Source organism: Cygnus olor, chromosome 2 (genome assembly GCF_009769625.2).
Source record: "Cygnus olor isolate bCygOlo1 chromosome 2, bCygOlo1.pri.v2, whole genome shotgun sequence".
NCBI lineage: Eukaryota > Metazoa > Chordata > Aves > Anseriformes > Anatidae > Cygnus > Cygnus olor.
The window spans coordinates 6,003,110-6,015,496 of record NC_049170.1 but is presented as its reverse complement, the minus strand read 5'-3'; the positions used below and the strand labels follow the sequence as shown (position 1 = coordinate 6,015,496).

The 12,387-nt window shown below is 46.7% G+C and overlaps 1 long non-coding RNA gene across 2 annotated transcripts; it reads left to right on the top strand.

The window, feature by feature from the left end:
• Window positions 1-283: 283 nt before the first annotated feature.
• Window positions 284-6,478, top strand: LOC121066318. 2 transcript variants are annotated; one of them, XR_005817670.1, is made up of 4 exons: window positions 284-908; window positions 1,682-1,735; window positions 4,476-4,610; window positions 5,540-6,478. It is a non-coding gene; the product is annotated as an uncharacterized LOC121066318 (long non-coding RNA). The 2 variants fall into 2 exon arrangements; XR_005817671.1 differs by having other exon boundaries at window positions 4,476-6,478.
• Window positions 6,479-12,387: the final 5,909 nt, after the last annotated feature.

Sequence of the window (12,387 nt, the reverse complement as noted above, 5' to 3'; positions counted from 1 at the left end):
TATAAATCACCATGCTCCATGGTATGAAATGATTGCAGGGATTGCAGTTCATGGGGACTTTAAAAAGGAAAACATACATCCCGTAGACTAAGGTTATCCATCACAAAGGTTTCTACATGTTCTTCTGAAGTGCTAGGTCAGGGCCTCTCTCAAAGACGGGGTGCAGGTCTCAGCACCCGTGCCTGCTGCCTCTCCCAGCCTCTGTCCACATCCCAGTCTCTGCCAGGCTCAACATTTCCCTCCTTACCCTTTTTTCCCCTCAGGGCATACATAGCCCAGCTCTCTGCCTCCCCTTTTGCTGCTGAGAGCCAGCATTTGGGGGCAGGCAGAGGGAAACGCATTCAACAGGGAGGAGAGAGGAGAAAAGGATCCCAGAAAAGGGATCAGCATGTCCAGCCAACGTCGGATCAACACGTCCAGCCAAAGCTGAACCACCCTCCCTGTTTGCTAATGCTTTTATTATCTAGCTGACAAAGATCAGTTCATGTTACACGGAGTAGCAAGCAGCTGGGCAGGCAGATAAATTTCTAAGAAGGGGATGCAACTTGTGCATCAACAATCACTAGCAAAGTGCTGGCTTTGCCTGGGTTTGCAGTTTTTGACTTGATCTGAGAGCACTCCAAATTTATCAGTTTTTATCTGCTTTGTGGCCCTGTGGGAACTATGCAGCGTGGAGGTGTTTGGGTAACCTTGGGCTGTACCTTAAACAGGTTCTTACACCTTTTTATTTTTTTCCCCATACATGAGAACATTTTGGATCAGTTTAATGAGTTCTGCGCTTAGTTACCTTAATCACAAATTTAGACACAGCTTCTTAGCAGATATGCTAGTAGAAAAAGAATTTGCTCGGAGTATTGCTACCACTTCACTCAAGATGCTTCAGTATCTGGTTCATCTTAGTTGTCTGGGTAAGTTGTAATGGGGTTATTTGAGCTGGGAAGGGGTGAACCTCACAACCTCTAAGTAGTGCAGATTACAGCATGTCTGTTTTTTCTCTGCAGTTACCATCCCAGCACGCAAAAAACCGCTAATGTGGACACAGTTACTCTGACTGGAAGGGTTTTTCTCTACTGAGTGAAGAAGAGCTGATAGTTCTCTGAGGCAAGGGAAACCTACCCCCAGAGGAAGGGGATTTAGGTTGGTAGGAACATGCTCGATCTCCTGGCAATTTGGTTGGGTTGCAGGAACTTCTGGAAACAGAAGTCAATTTAACTTTATACAACAGCTTTGTCATAGAAGATGAAGAAGACTGCTCACAGTGTTTTTCAACCATGGAGGCTTTAGAGACAGCCTCCAGGATGGATAGTGATTGCAGTGTCACCAGGTACTAGTCTGAGCTTTGGGGATGTTCCAAAACAAAATTTTTCTTCAGTTCTTATGACCTCCTTATGTGTTTGGGGGTCTGGAGTTGAAAGGGGATTGCAAAGTGCAGCAAAATCCCTCTGGCTTTTGCAGTCTCCTTTGGACTTGGAAAAAAAAACATGGAGGAAAAAAAATGACAACCCTTGGTGTCAGCATCTTTAACCACCATTTCTTCTGTCCCAGGAAAAATCACTTGGTCTTTCAGACCTGCTTAGCCCTGTGCAGCACAAGTTTGTCACTTGAGAAGCCTGACACTCATTAGAAATACACAGGAAAAAATGCATATTTTTTTTTAATTTTTATTTTTTGGTCTGTTTAGGGGCAATTCTGGAAGTCCCCCAAGAGTTGCTCTTCACAAGGAGGTGCTAACAGAGTGAGTAATTGGAGGCCACGAAGCCCCACCAAACAGCTGGAAGTGGCAGGTAGTGATGGTGTCTTGTACTTGAAAATAAAGCTTTATACCTAAAAAAAAAAAAAACAGTGAGAAAATGACAGCAAATTCAAAAAGTTGTAGTGTTTGTTATATTCACCTACATCCAAGTCAAGGCATGGTTACAACTTCACATTTGAAGACAGCCAAGAGATGAACAAGAAACCAAAGCCCAGACTCGGAACTGGTCGGCATCCTCTCACCCATGGTATTTGCTCAAGGTGGTTCAGTGCTGGGCATTTACAAAAACAGACCTGTTGGGTTTGGTGCACAGAGCCAAATGACAAATTAGAGCTTTGTTTGGACTTGGGTGCCCTTTCCGAGGGTGGATTTTTGTTTATTAATGATAATTTTCATTGGCACACTGGATTTAAAAGGCTACTTTCTTAGTAGGTCTTACCAGTTACAGCAGTCATTGCTGCTGACTCCAGAAATACATTTTTGCTGCTTTTTGCTTTCTCCTGTTTTCTTATTTGTGGGAGAGTTTTTCAAGATAGGGGAAAAGATGTATGGTTTTAATTCTGCTGGCTTGACTGACAACCTGGCACTGCGGATTCATGAACAGATTTTATTCTGGATTTCCACCCTGCCAGCAGGACCGGTAGCTCACTTATATCACTTTTGTTTACTCCGTGCTTTGTCCCCGCTTGGGAAGGTGTGCTTTATCTTGCCACCACCAAGCCTAGATGAAACTCCTAGTCCACACAAGGTAAAACCTGCTGGTGACAATTTAATAGCGGCACTTATCAAAGCAATTCTGTGCTTTTATAACCTTTCCACTTAAGGAGCAAGCAGGATTTGCTTGCAGTGAAAGGACGTGACATGGCCAACCTTGGCTTAACCAGAATATCCCACTCCTTTGAAATCAGTTTGGTTAAGCCAACTTATGATCCTTTGTGGGCATATTTCAACTACCTACAATGTCTTAACACAACTATGAGCAAAGCCAGCTAATGTAGAAGATGATTTGCACCATGTAAATAAATAAAAAAATAAAAAAGATCTGGGATAATATGGATAAAAATTTGTAGAAGAAAATGTGGATATCTGCTGCTTGTCCATATGAAAGAAAAACCTCTAATTAAAACGTGTACAGAGATGGCCAGCTTTTCTCATACTCAGATGCTACCAGTGGTCTTTTGTGGCTCCATAAATGGAAAAACAAAACAAAACAAAACAACTCAACAACTTAATTTCTTAATTCACACAAGTCCTTGCACGTTGCTCCTTGCTTGCCATTCAGGCTGGAGCAGCCAGCAGATGGTGGGCACACAGTTGCTTCAGGCTCCAGGGTCTGTTTGTCAGGTTTCTTTTACGAAGCCATTCCACTGTCTGAAGTGACACCCACCAATTCTGCATGGCCTGGGTGCAAAATATTTTGTCCTTCAATGCAGGTATCACTTCAGATCGCCTGTGCTGGTTCCCCAGATTATTACAGTCAGGTCTGTGGTGGAACCCTCAGCAGCAGCACCTGGGTGATGACCGCAGCCCATTGCCTCAGCATGTGAGTGGGATAAAAAGCACCAAAACTCTTGTCCTGTTCCTCATTCTTGCTGCAGACAGCTGCCGGATCCTTCTCATCCTCTGAGCTCCCCACTGGTGCCTTCCTCGCACAGCTGGACATCTCGCTGCACACTTAATCAAGGGAACCGGGAAGATCTCATTGCTTTAACCTTGATTTTCCGTGTAATTGCTGACTTCCTGGGAGTGGAAATCAACCTGATTGCTGCTTTACATGAGAGGAGGCACATTTGCATTAATGGGAGTGTTTCAAATGGGTTTGCATCCTGAGAAAGCTGCACGGAGATGGAAAGGAGGAAAGAGGCACACGTTTCCCACCTTCGCTTTCTTCACCATCAAATTGCAGGCATCATTTTCCTAATTCATAAGGCTGGTTTGCTGCAACCCATTGAAAATCCTCCCGTGGAAGGTGCTTTAGAAATTCCTAGATTGTGGAAGGTCTAGATTAATTAGAACAATTATAAATTAATTATTAATTATTAATTAGGTTAATTAGAAATTCCTAGATTGTGGAAGGTGAGCACAATCTCTTGGAGGTGGATGGCACTGAGTACTTCATTGATATGGACAGGGTCTTCATTCATGATGGCTGGGATCCCTCTAGCATCAGCAGTGGGTAATTATTTGCAATATTGTCAAGGGGATGCATGGTCCTTAGCACCCTGTCCTGCCAGCAGTGCTGTGTATGTTCACTCCCGCCCTCAGTGAGGCTGGGAGGTGATGCAGTGGAGGTTTCCCGAATTACCTCCCCTCTTAGAGATGATGCAGGGTGCCTCCTGGGATGACCTCAGCCTTTTTTTGCCCAAGACCAGGGAAAGGTAAAGTCTCAGCAGATTCAGGGATGTCTGTCCACCCAAAATCTACTGCAATCCACTCCGAGGTTGGATGCCTCCAAAGGAGTAGGACCTTTTTTGGGGGAGAGATTTTGCCCTTTATCAATTTCTACTATGTCCTCCTCTCTTAATTGCTTATATCCTTAATTGCCATCTCTCGCAAGATGGGAATTCAAGATCAATTCATGAAGTTTGCAAGCTGTGTGTTCGCTGTCATCCATAGGCTAGAGACCTGTATAAGTGACAAAACACACACGACGACATCGGACCTGCTCTATGACCAATTCAGGATTTCCAGTAAACTCTCTTTTACCTGTATCCTCTTGCAGCAAAGACATTGCCCTGCTGCACCTCTCTTCTCCTGCCTACGACAATGGCTTTGTTGAGATGGCATCGCTTCCTGCTGAAAGAGACATTTTACTTAATAATTATATGTTCCATTACCAGCTGGGGGCTGGTTAGTGGTAAGTAAAGGCGAAGGAAGAGTGCCAAGGGTCCCTCCTGCTTTTGTAGCACAATTATAGGTATAGTATAACTATAGGTCTATAGATATTTACCATATTTTTCTGCTAAATTGTCATAATTAAAAGCAGGACGGATTAAAAGCAGGACAGAATAAAAATTATGACAGGACCCTGGTCCTTGTAGCTGAAGAGGGCGCTGATTTTTTAAGAGCTGCTGTGCAGGTGTTGTAGCTGGGAAGGACTGCACGTGATGCAGTGTGCCCTGGACTATCTGCCTATGACTGTATTTGCAGTGGTGGTGTTGGGGTGGGGAAATTAGGGTTACAGCCCTTTCTGAGGTGTGTATGGTATATTTCTGTGTGTTTATGCAGTCTGAGGTGATAAATAATGGGTCTGAGCTTTGTAGCATCCTTGTAGGTGGCGTGCAGGCTGACCGGGGAGCAAAGACAGCTCTGATCCTAATCCTGTCATTCCTAAGTGGTTTGGACAACTTGGCTGAATATGTTCCCCTCCTTCCTTTGATCCAGGGGGACTCCGGGGGCCCTCTCAGCTGTTACAAAGACGGGTGCTGGCAAGTCCACGGGGTGGTCAGTGGTGGGTTAATTCCCTACTGTAACACCTATAAGAAACCGACAGTCTTCACACATGTGTCAGCCTATGCAGACTGTATCTACACCGTGAGTAACCCTGGCACATCTCCCTCAAAGGCAAGGAGAGCCATTGCAAAGGAGCTGGACCCTTCCACTTATTAAACCATTAGGAATCGAACTGGGAGGTCTGGGCAGGTCTAAAAGCAGGATATTTGGTGCTACGTTTGGTGCAAACAACTCTAAGGAAAGAGTTGTTGCCTTTGAGATTATTATTATTGTTTATTTATTTTTCTAGGTATTCTGGCTGTCTGCTGAATTCACCTCTTTCTTGTTTTCCAGACCATGAAGAATAACGGGGGTTATTAGAGAAGGATCAACTTGTGCATTAACCTGGGAAGAGCTGGAGCAAAATCCCCCTGCTCATCAACCCTCTTCGCATCCCTTCTACACTTTCTTGGGTTATTCGCCAGGTTTGGCTGAGATCATAATAAAGCATCAGTGATTTCACCCAGGGACTTTGATCCCCTGTTTCTGTGTGACTTCAGCCCTCGGTGGATGGTTGGGGCAAGCCCACCTGGAGCATACCAGATTTCCAAATAAAAGCTATGTTCCTGTTAGGCACACTGTGGGGTCGGTGAAGGGAGGCAGAAGAAAGCACAAGAAGGCAGTTTTTGTCTTTTGATGAGCTACAAAACCATCTTTTAGGGGCATCCCTCAACCATCCTCTCCCTCTGGCATGAGGACGAGCATTTGGGAATGCAGGATTTGGGTTTCACTCTTTTTCCATTTCAACCCACTCGTGCCCTGCCTCTCCTAAGGGACACAGCGGTATTTTTGCGAAATCCCAGCTCTTTGGGAGCGCTGTTTCTGCTGGCCAAAAGCCACTAGAGGGCATTGGCAAACCGGAGCAACGCTTGCCGCACTTCTCACCGGCTCCTAAAGAGGTTTTGTGGGCTGAGCGTGATAAAATGGCATGGATACAGCCTTGCACTCTGTCCTTTGTGTTTGCTCGCAGCCACGCCGATAAACACCCGGGAGCTGGCTTTAGCTGCTCTTGCATAGAGGTCTGATTGGCAACCAGATAAGCCCTGCTTAAACCCCTTGGCGAGCACAAACTAAAACGGAACCAGCAGCGTTTCTTCAAGGCTTGCAGAAGGGCTGGAGCCCCAGCTGCGTCCACAGCTCTCTGCTTTATCAGGCTGCCCTTGGCAATGCCTCCTCTGTGCTCAGTAGTTTGGCAGTTCTCCTCTCTGACACGAAAAAAAAAAAAAAAAAGAAAAAAAAAGCCAAACAAACTAAGAAGCTTGCCTGCCCTTTAATATTACTAAATGGTTCTTACTCCTTTTAAGACAGCACATGTGATTTCTGCCACGATGGCAAGTTCAGCTTCTCCCTGAAGGAGCCTAAATCCATTAGACTTGCTCAGAGATGGGCTGACAGCTCTTGAATTTCACTTAGGAGCCAAGTGACAGCAGCCAGACGGTGGCTGAGATCTTGCCCTGACTGTATCTGATCGGAGGTCTTGGGGTATTATTTTTTTTCAGTGGAGCCCCTCACACCACTTCCAAAACCCACCTGGATGCTGAGAGGTGGAGACGTGCAGTCCCTGCTGGCTTTGGGGTGCCTGATGCTTGGGGTCAGGTCTATCCCTGCATGCTCAGTCCGCGGATGTCCTAAATCCACGGATGGATTTAGGGATGTCACAGGGGGCCCCAAATTCTCATCACCCTCCACCCAGCAGACTCAAGGACGGTTCTGCTCCTTGGGCCGAAAGCACTCCAGCACCACATTAACAATTCAGCCACATGTACGAGCAACTTCCCGTGCTCAGTGCTGTTCCTCGGCGGTGCTTAAGTGGCTAATAGACACAACCCCAAACATTCATATCCCGATATGACAGCAGACAAGGGCTCTCCCTGCTCTTTCCTGCAGCTGCACAAACTGTCCCTGCTCTCCAAGGAGCAGCTGCGGGTGTTGGAAACCTGCTGTCAGCCCGCTCTGAACTTTGTTCCTCTAATGCCTTCTCATGCAGCAGCCCGGAGGATAAACATCACGCCGCAGCCACAGGAGCAGGAGAACCACGTGTTGGAGACTGCTCAGGATCATTATCCCATCCCCGGTGCCAAGAAGAGCCTTTCTTTCCGGGTTCCTGTGACGGGAACAGCTTGTGCTGCTCAGCCCTGATTTATGACGCAGGGTATGAGGGTGGCGGCGGCCCGGCAGCACGCACACCGTGCTTCCCTCCTGCCCTCTCGGTCTCCAAGAGCCTTGTGGGAGTGGCTTGGTCCTGAGCACCCTGAGCAAAGCTGTAATCCGACCTTGGGAGCACGTGGAAAACCCCGTGGGTTTTATTGCGTGAAGGTACCAAGCTTGACAGCGAGGTAATATCCGAGAGTACAGGGCAAACGCCACTGTGCACAGCAATATAAGGCTCATGTATAATGTTCCCAGCCTTGTCGTCAAAGCTGGGTGGTGACGACGCAGCTAAAACCCACTAGATTTTCGGAAATTGGTGCACCCCACGTCCTGAGGTGGAGCAGAAAAAGGAGATACCCGTGGCTACTTCTGGAGTGGTCCCACCACATGCAGGGTGCTCTGGAGAGGTACAAGACTGGCTACGACACCTCGAGCTGTTTGGTAGTGCTGTAAATGCTGTGAAACACAGCTCTGGGATCACTGAAGGGATCGAACTTAAGGGTCAGTGCCACCAGGGATGTCTGAGGACATTCCTCCCCGTCCTGCTGCTGCTTCAAAGGAGCACAGCTCTCCTGAGGCCCCGAGTCATCTCCACCAGCCCCATGGGGATGTCTCCGTAGCCCTGAGCACCTCAGATGGCCCCAAACAACACGGCTGGAGAGAGCCTCGAGGTCACACGGAGATACACTCAGCAATGGAGTCCTGCCATGCCACAACCAGATCGAGATGTTCAGGTTACGGACATCTCATCCAAATAATTCTATGATTCTATGCTTTGAATAGGAAAAGCACTTAAAGACCAGAAAGTTCTCATCTCTATTTACTCCAAAGAGTAACTTAACTCTCCTCCAGCTGTGGACACACTGACCAGGTGAGGGCATCCTCACCCATCCTCCAGACCCAGGCAGATCATTTAAGCCTTATTTTATTTTTTTTAATACAAAAATCCAGTGAAATACACTCTTGGTCTATCCATGGAGGAGGAGAAGTGTTTCTCCAAGCTGGAGCTCGAGCTGCTGCCCAGTAGATGGCAATGCTGCTGTTCGCTCCACAGCAGTCTCAGTGGTCTGAAGCAAACTGGTGGAAACGTACGGATCCAGCAGTATAAGAACTCCTAATAGTTGTAGCTGTGAAGGAGGAAAAGAGTTCTCTCTATTAATGGCTTATCTGAATTCTCTACTCCAGCCAGCCCTCTGACAAGAGACGAATTTTCACTGCTTTCTAGGGAGAAAACACTAGAGAGAAAACTCTGAAGCCTTATACCTACTTACGTTTCTTCTCTACATTTAACATCACCCATTTCCTGAGATGCTGAGGACTTGCAGCCCCTCCACAGATGGCTGGCCACAGAAGGGCCAGGATGAGAAGGATCAGAAATCAAACAGCTTTTGTGCTCGTCTGTAGTTTTGGTAAATTTGGTGGAGAGGATGCTTGCGGGATCCTTATGGAGAGATGAGGATTTCTGTGATGCTGAATGTTAGTACCCCAAAAAATAAGGGATTACTACAGGACATACATATTTTTTCTCATCCTGTAGTGTTGACAGATTAATCTCAAACGGCCCATGGGAACGTGCCAATAATTGCCAGTTCTGCCGTGCCTTTTTTATAGGCAGGCCAAGGCAATCTCCAGGTCTGAGTGAAAACCTCAGCGCCTGCAAACTTCCTCTCAACTCCATGGAAAAAAAACACTTGCACCTGTTGAGGATGGGCCTGATGCAGGACAGAGGTCCTGAAGCCAGTGGGGACCTGAAGGCACCACCAAGGGTGCTCTTTGTTGCCTTTGCTGCAGACCTGGGACAATCCTACCCCTGGTGCCATGGTGGTTGGTAGAAACTTGTCTTTTCTTTCCATGACAGAGGAGCAAGGAGAAGAGACATTTTTTCTTTTTTTTTTTTTGGACCTTCAGAGCAGGCACAAGGCATTGGCGTGCAGGAGCTGGCCCTGTGGAAATGCCCCTGCTGCTGCAGAGCCAACACCCCTGCACTCCCCCTGCCCTGCAGCTCCCGGCGTGGTTTTTCCCTGCGGGAGATAAAGTCCATTCCCTTTGACAATTTTATAGCCCTTCCCGCTAAGAACAGCTCCAGAGTGTCTCCTTCCTGCCCCATGCCAGCTCCAGGCGAGAAATGAGTCAGGCTGTTTCCATAGGCTGCTCCACGACCCGGAGAGAAGCGCTTTCTGTCTGCTGGCCGCACGCAACCTTTAGCTCTTCTTGTAGGCACCAGTGCAACTCAAGAAATGAAAGCAGGCGATGAGTAATTCCGTGCCTCCGGGTGTTACAAGCGATGGTGGCTATACAGAGGGGAAAAAAAAAAAAAAAAAAAAGTCAATAAAGAGGCAATAAAGAGGGTGAGGAAGGTGGGGAGCACGCAGCCCGGGCTGGATGGGATTTATTGGGTTCATTAAAGGAGCACCGCCGCCTGCTGCCACGCAGGGCATGGATCACAGCCCATGTGTCACTGGGTCTGGGCATGGGTCACAGCCTGCGTGTCACTGTGTCTGGGCATGGGTCACAGCCCGCATGTCATCGGTCTGGGCACGTGTGTCCCACGCTGAGCCCGAAGCTGGCTGGCCTCCACCCCGCCCTGCCGAGAAGGGAGGCTCACACCGCGGGAGGCTCCCGTGGTGGTAAAAAAGCAGGCGGGCTGTGGCGACATTAGCACCAAAAAAAAAGAAAAAAAAAAAATCTTGTCTATTATTTTGGCACGGCAAAGCTGAAAAGAAAAGCCAACAGATTTGTTTTCGAAAGGGAGGAGCGGTGAAGTGGCTGCTGCTTTAACGCCGGAGCCGAAGAAATTGGGGAAAATCCTGCGGGGTTTCCACCGCATCACTCCCCGAGCAACCCCAAACTCCTCCTGGCACGAGGAGCCTGCCACAAACCCGCTGCTCCTCCCGGCCGCAGATGCAGATGCTGGGATGCCAAAAGCCGTGCGGGGTCGTGGAGGGGATGTGGCACCTCAGGGCTGTCCCCTCAGGGGTGGCCACCCTGCTGTTCCCCAGGGCATGGTGCCAAGCCACCGGCGTGACCCGAAAATGTGCAGGAGCTGAAACTGTGCATCGGGCTCTTCTTCCAGCCAGAGAACAATTAACACAACTGGGAATTGTAGACATAATTGCCATTATGGCTATATCCCATGAATCCCATTATATATATAAAAATATAAAACAAACAAACAAACAAACACATCCTACATATCCTTTTGAATGGGAAAACCACAAGTCCTGCATGGGTTCATCGGTGCAAGCTGCGATGACAGTATTAAACACCTCTGCCATGGACTTTGGCCTTTTATTTTCCCCGCCCGGTCTTGGTTTCTGAGAGACTCAAACATCAATGTCAGGTAAAAATAGGTATTTCCCAAACCGGTTTGTTCTCTGTGTTAATATCTCTGATTTGCATTCACCGATGAATTTGGCCTTTCCACCAAAAAGCCAAAAGATGTTTTTTAACTCTGGGTGTGATCCCAGATTTCCAACAGTAGGGCCTCCTCTTTGAGGGAAAACGGGCTTGCTTTGGGTTTTCCTTGATTGCCACCAGAATTAGTTCAAACAAGAGCAAACTGGGGTTTATTCCCCAGGTGATGTGCCTGATGCTGCTGGAGAAACCATTCCCACCAGCCTGGACCTCCTCCAGGCCAAAAACTCGGGAGACGGCCTGGCACTGGGTGCCCCTCTGCGAAGAGATCCATCCCTGGGAGAAACCAGAGGGACTTTGGGGCACCCCTGGAAGCCACCTGGACGCCCCCCTTCCGAGGCTGCCACCATCTCACTCTTTGGGGTGGGAACCCTAAGGTGAGGAGACAGCCATTCAAAAACGGTCCAAAAAAAGTTAAAAAACAAACCGAAAACGGAACAGCTGTGACATGCAATACAGCACACACCCCCCATCATCCAAGTTTTTGAGCCGCTGTATGGAATAAAAATTAATGCACAGCCATGCTGAAGGAGCAAGAAGGTCAAAGCCACCACCGTATTCAAACAAAATTCTTTTATTGAAAGTGTAATGGAAATTTCTTCATATTGCTTCGATGAAATGAGAGACAGCAGCTGTAGACAAATATGCTTTTTTTCTTTTTTTTTTAAACAAATGCAAATGGATAAGGTAAAAATAAAGCATTTTTTTTTAACTTGTACCTTTAAGCAACGTAATCACAATATATACACAAAGAAAGCTAAAATAAAGCTATGTTGAAACCAAAGCGTTTCAATCAATACATTAGATAATTACAGATTGTGTCAATAAATACCCAGTTTTTAAAATGTTTAACAGGTAACTTTTTACACAGATACAAAGAAGAAAAAAAATTATATTATTTACAATTCAGTGCCTTGGAAAAAAAAAAGAGAAAAAATCTTTTCTTTTTTTTTTGGCACTAACACAAATAAAATGAATAAATTATAGAAAAAAATCCACAAAGGCAGGAGTCAATCCCCGTCATTCATTAAAAAAAAAACAAAACTGTGTATATATATATATAAAATATAAGTATATATTTTATATAAATATATATATATGCGGAGAAACCGAGGAATGTTACAAAATATATTAGTGCCAATAAATACAGAACGGTACCAGACTCTCAACGGTCAGCGATTTTGATGCAGTCTGAAGGATAGCAACTACCACCTAGAAGATAACTGAAGGGGATTTTCAGTCAAAAGAAACGACGACGACAACAACAACAAAAATAATATATTTATATATATATATATATATATATATATCTCCAGGAAATCCTCCATCTGCCAGTAGTATTCCTACAGTCGCCCTCCTGCCCATGGGGATGTCCCCGGGGCGATGCCTCGCGGGAGGACGCGGTGGGTCAGCAACGCTTCGAGGTTGACCGGCTCAATACCAGAGAAGATGAACAATTAAATAATAATAATAATTAATAATAATAATAATAAAACCCAGCCTTCGCGATATTCGTACGCCAGAAGCTGCCCAAATTGCTGGCAGGGCGCTGGTGGTGCCTGCTGGAGCGGGCAGGG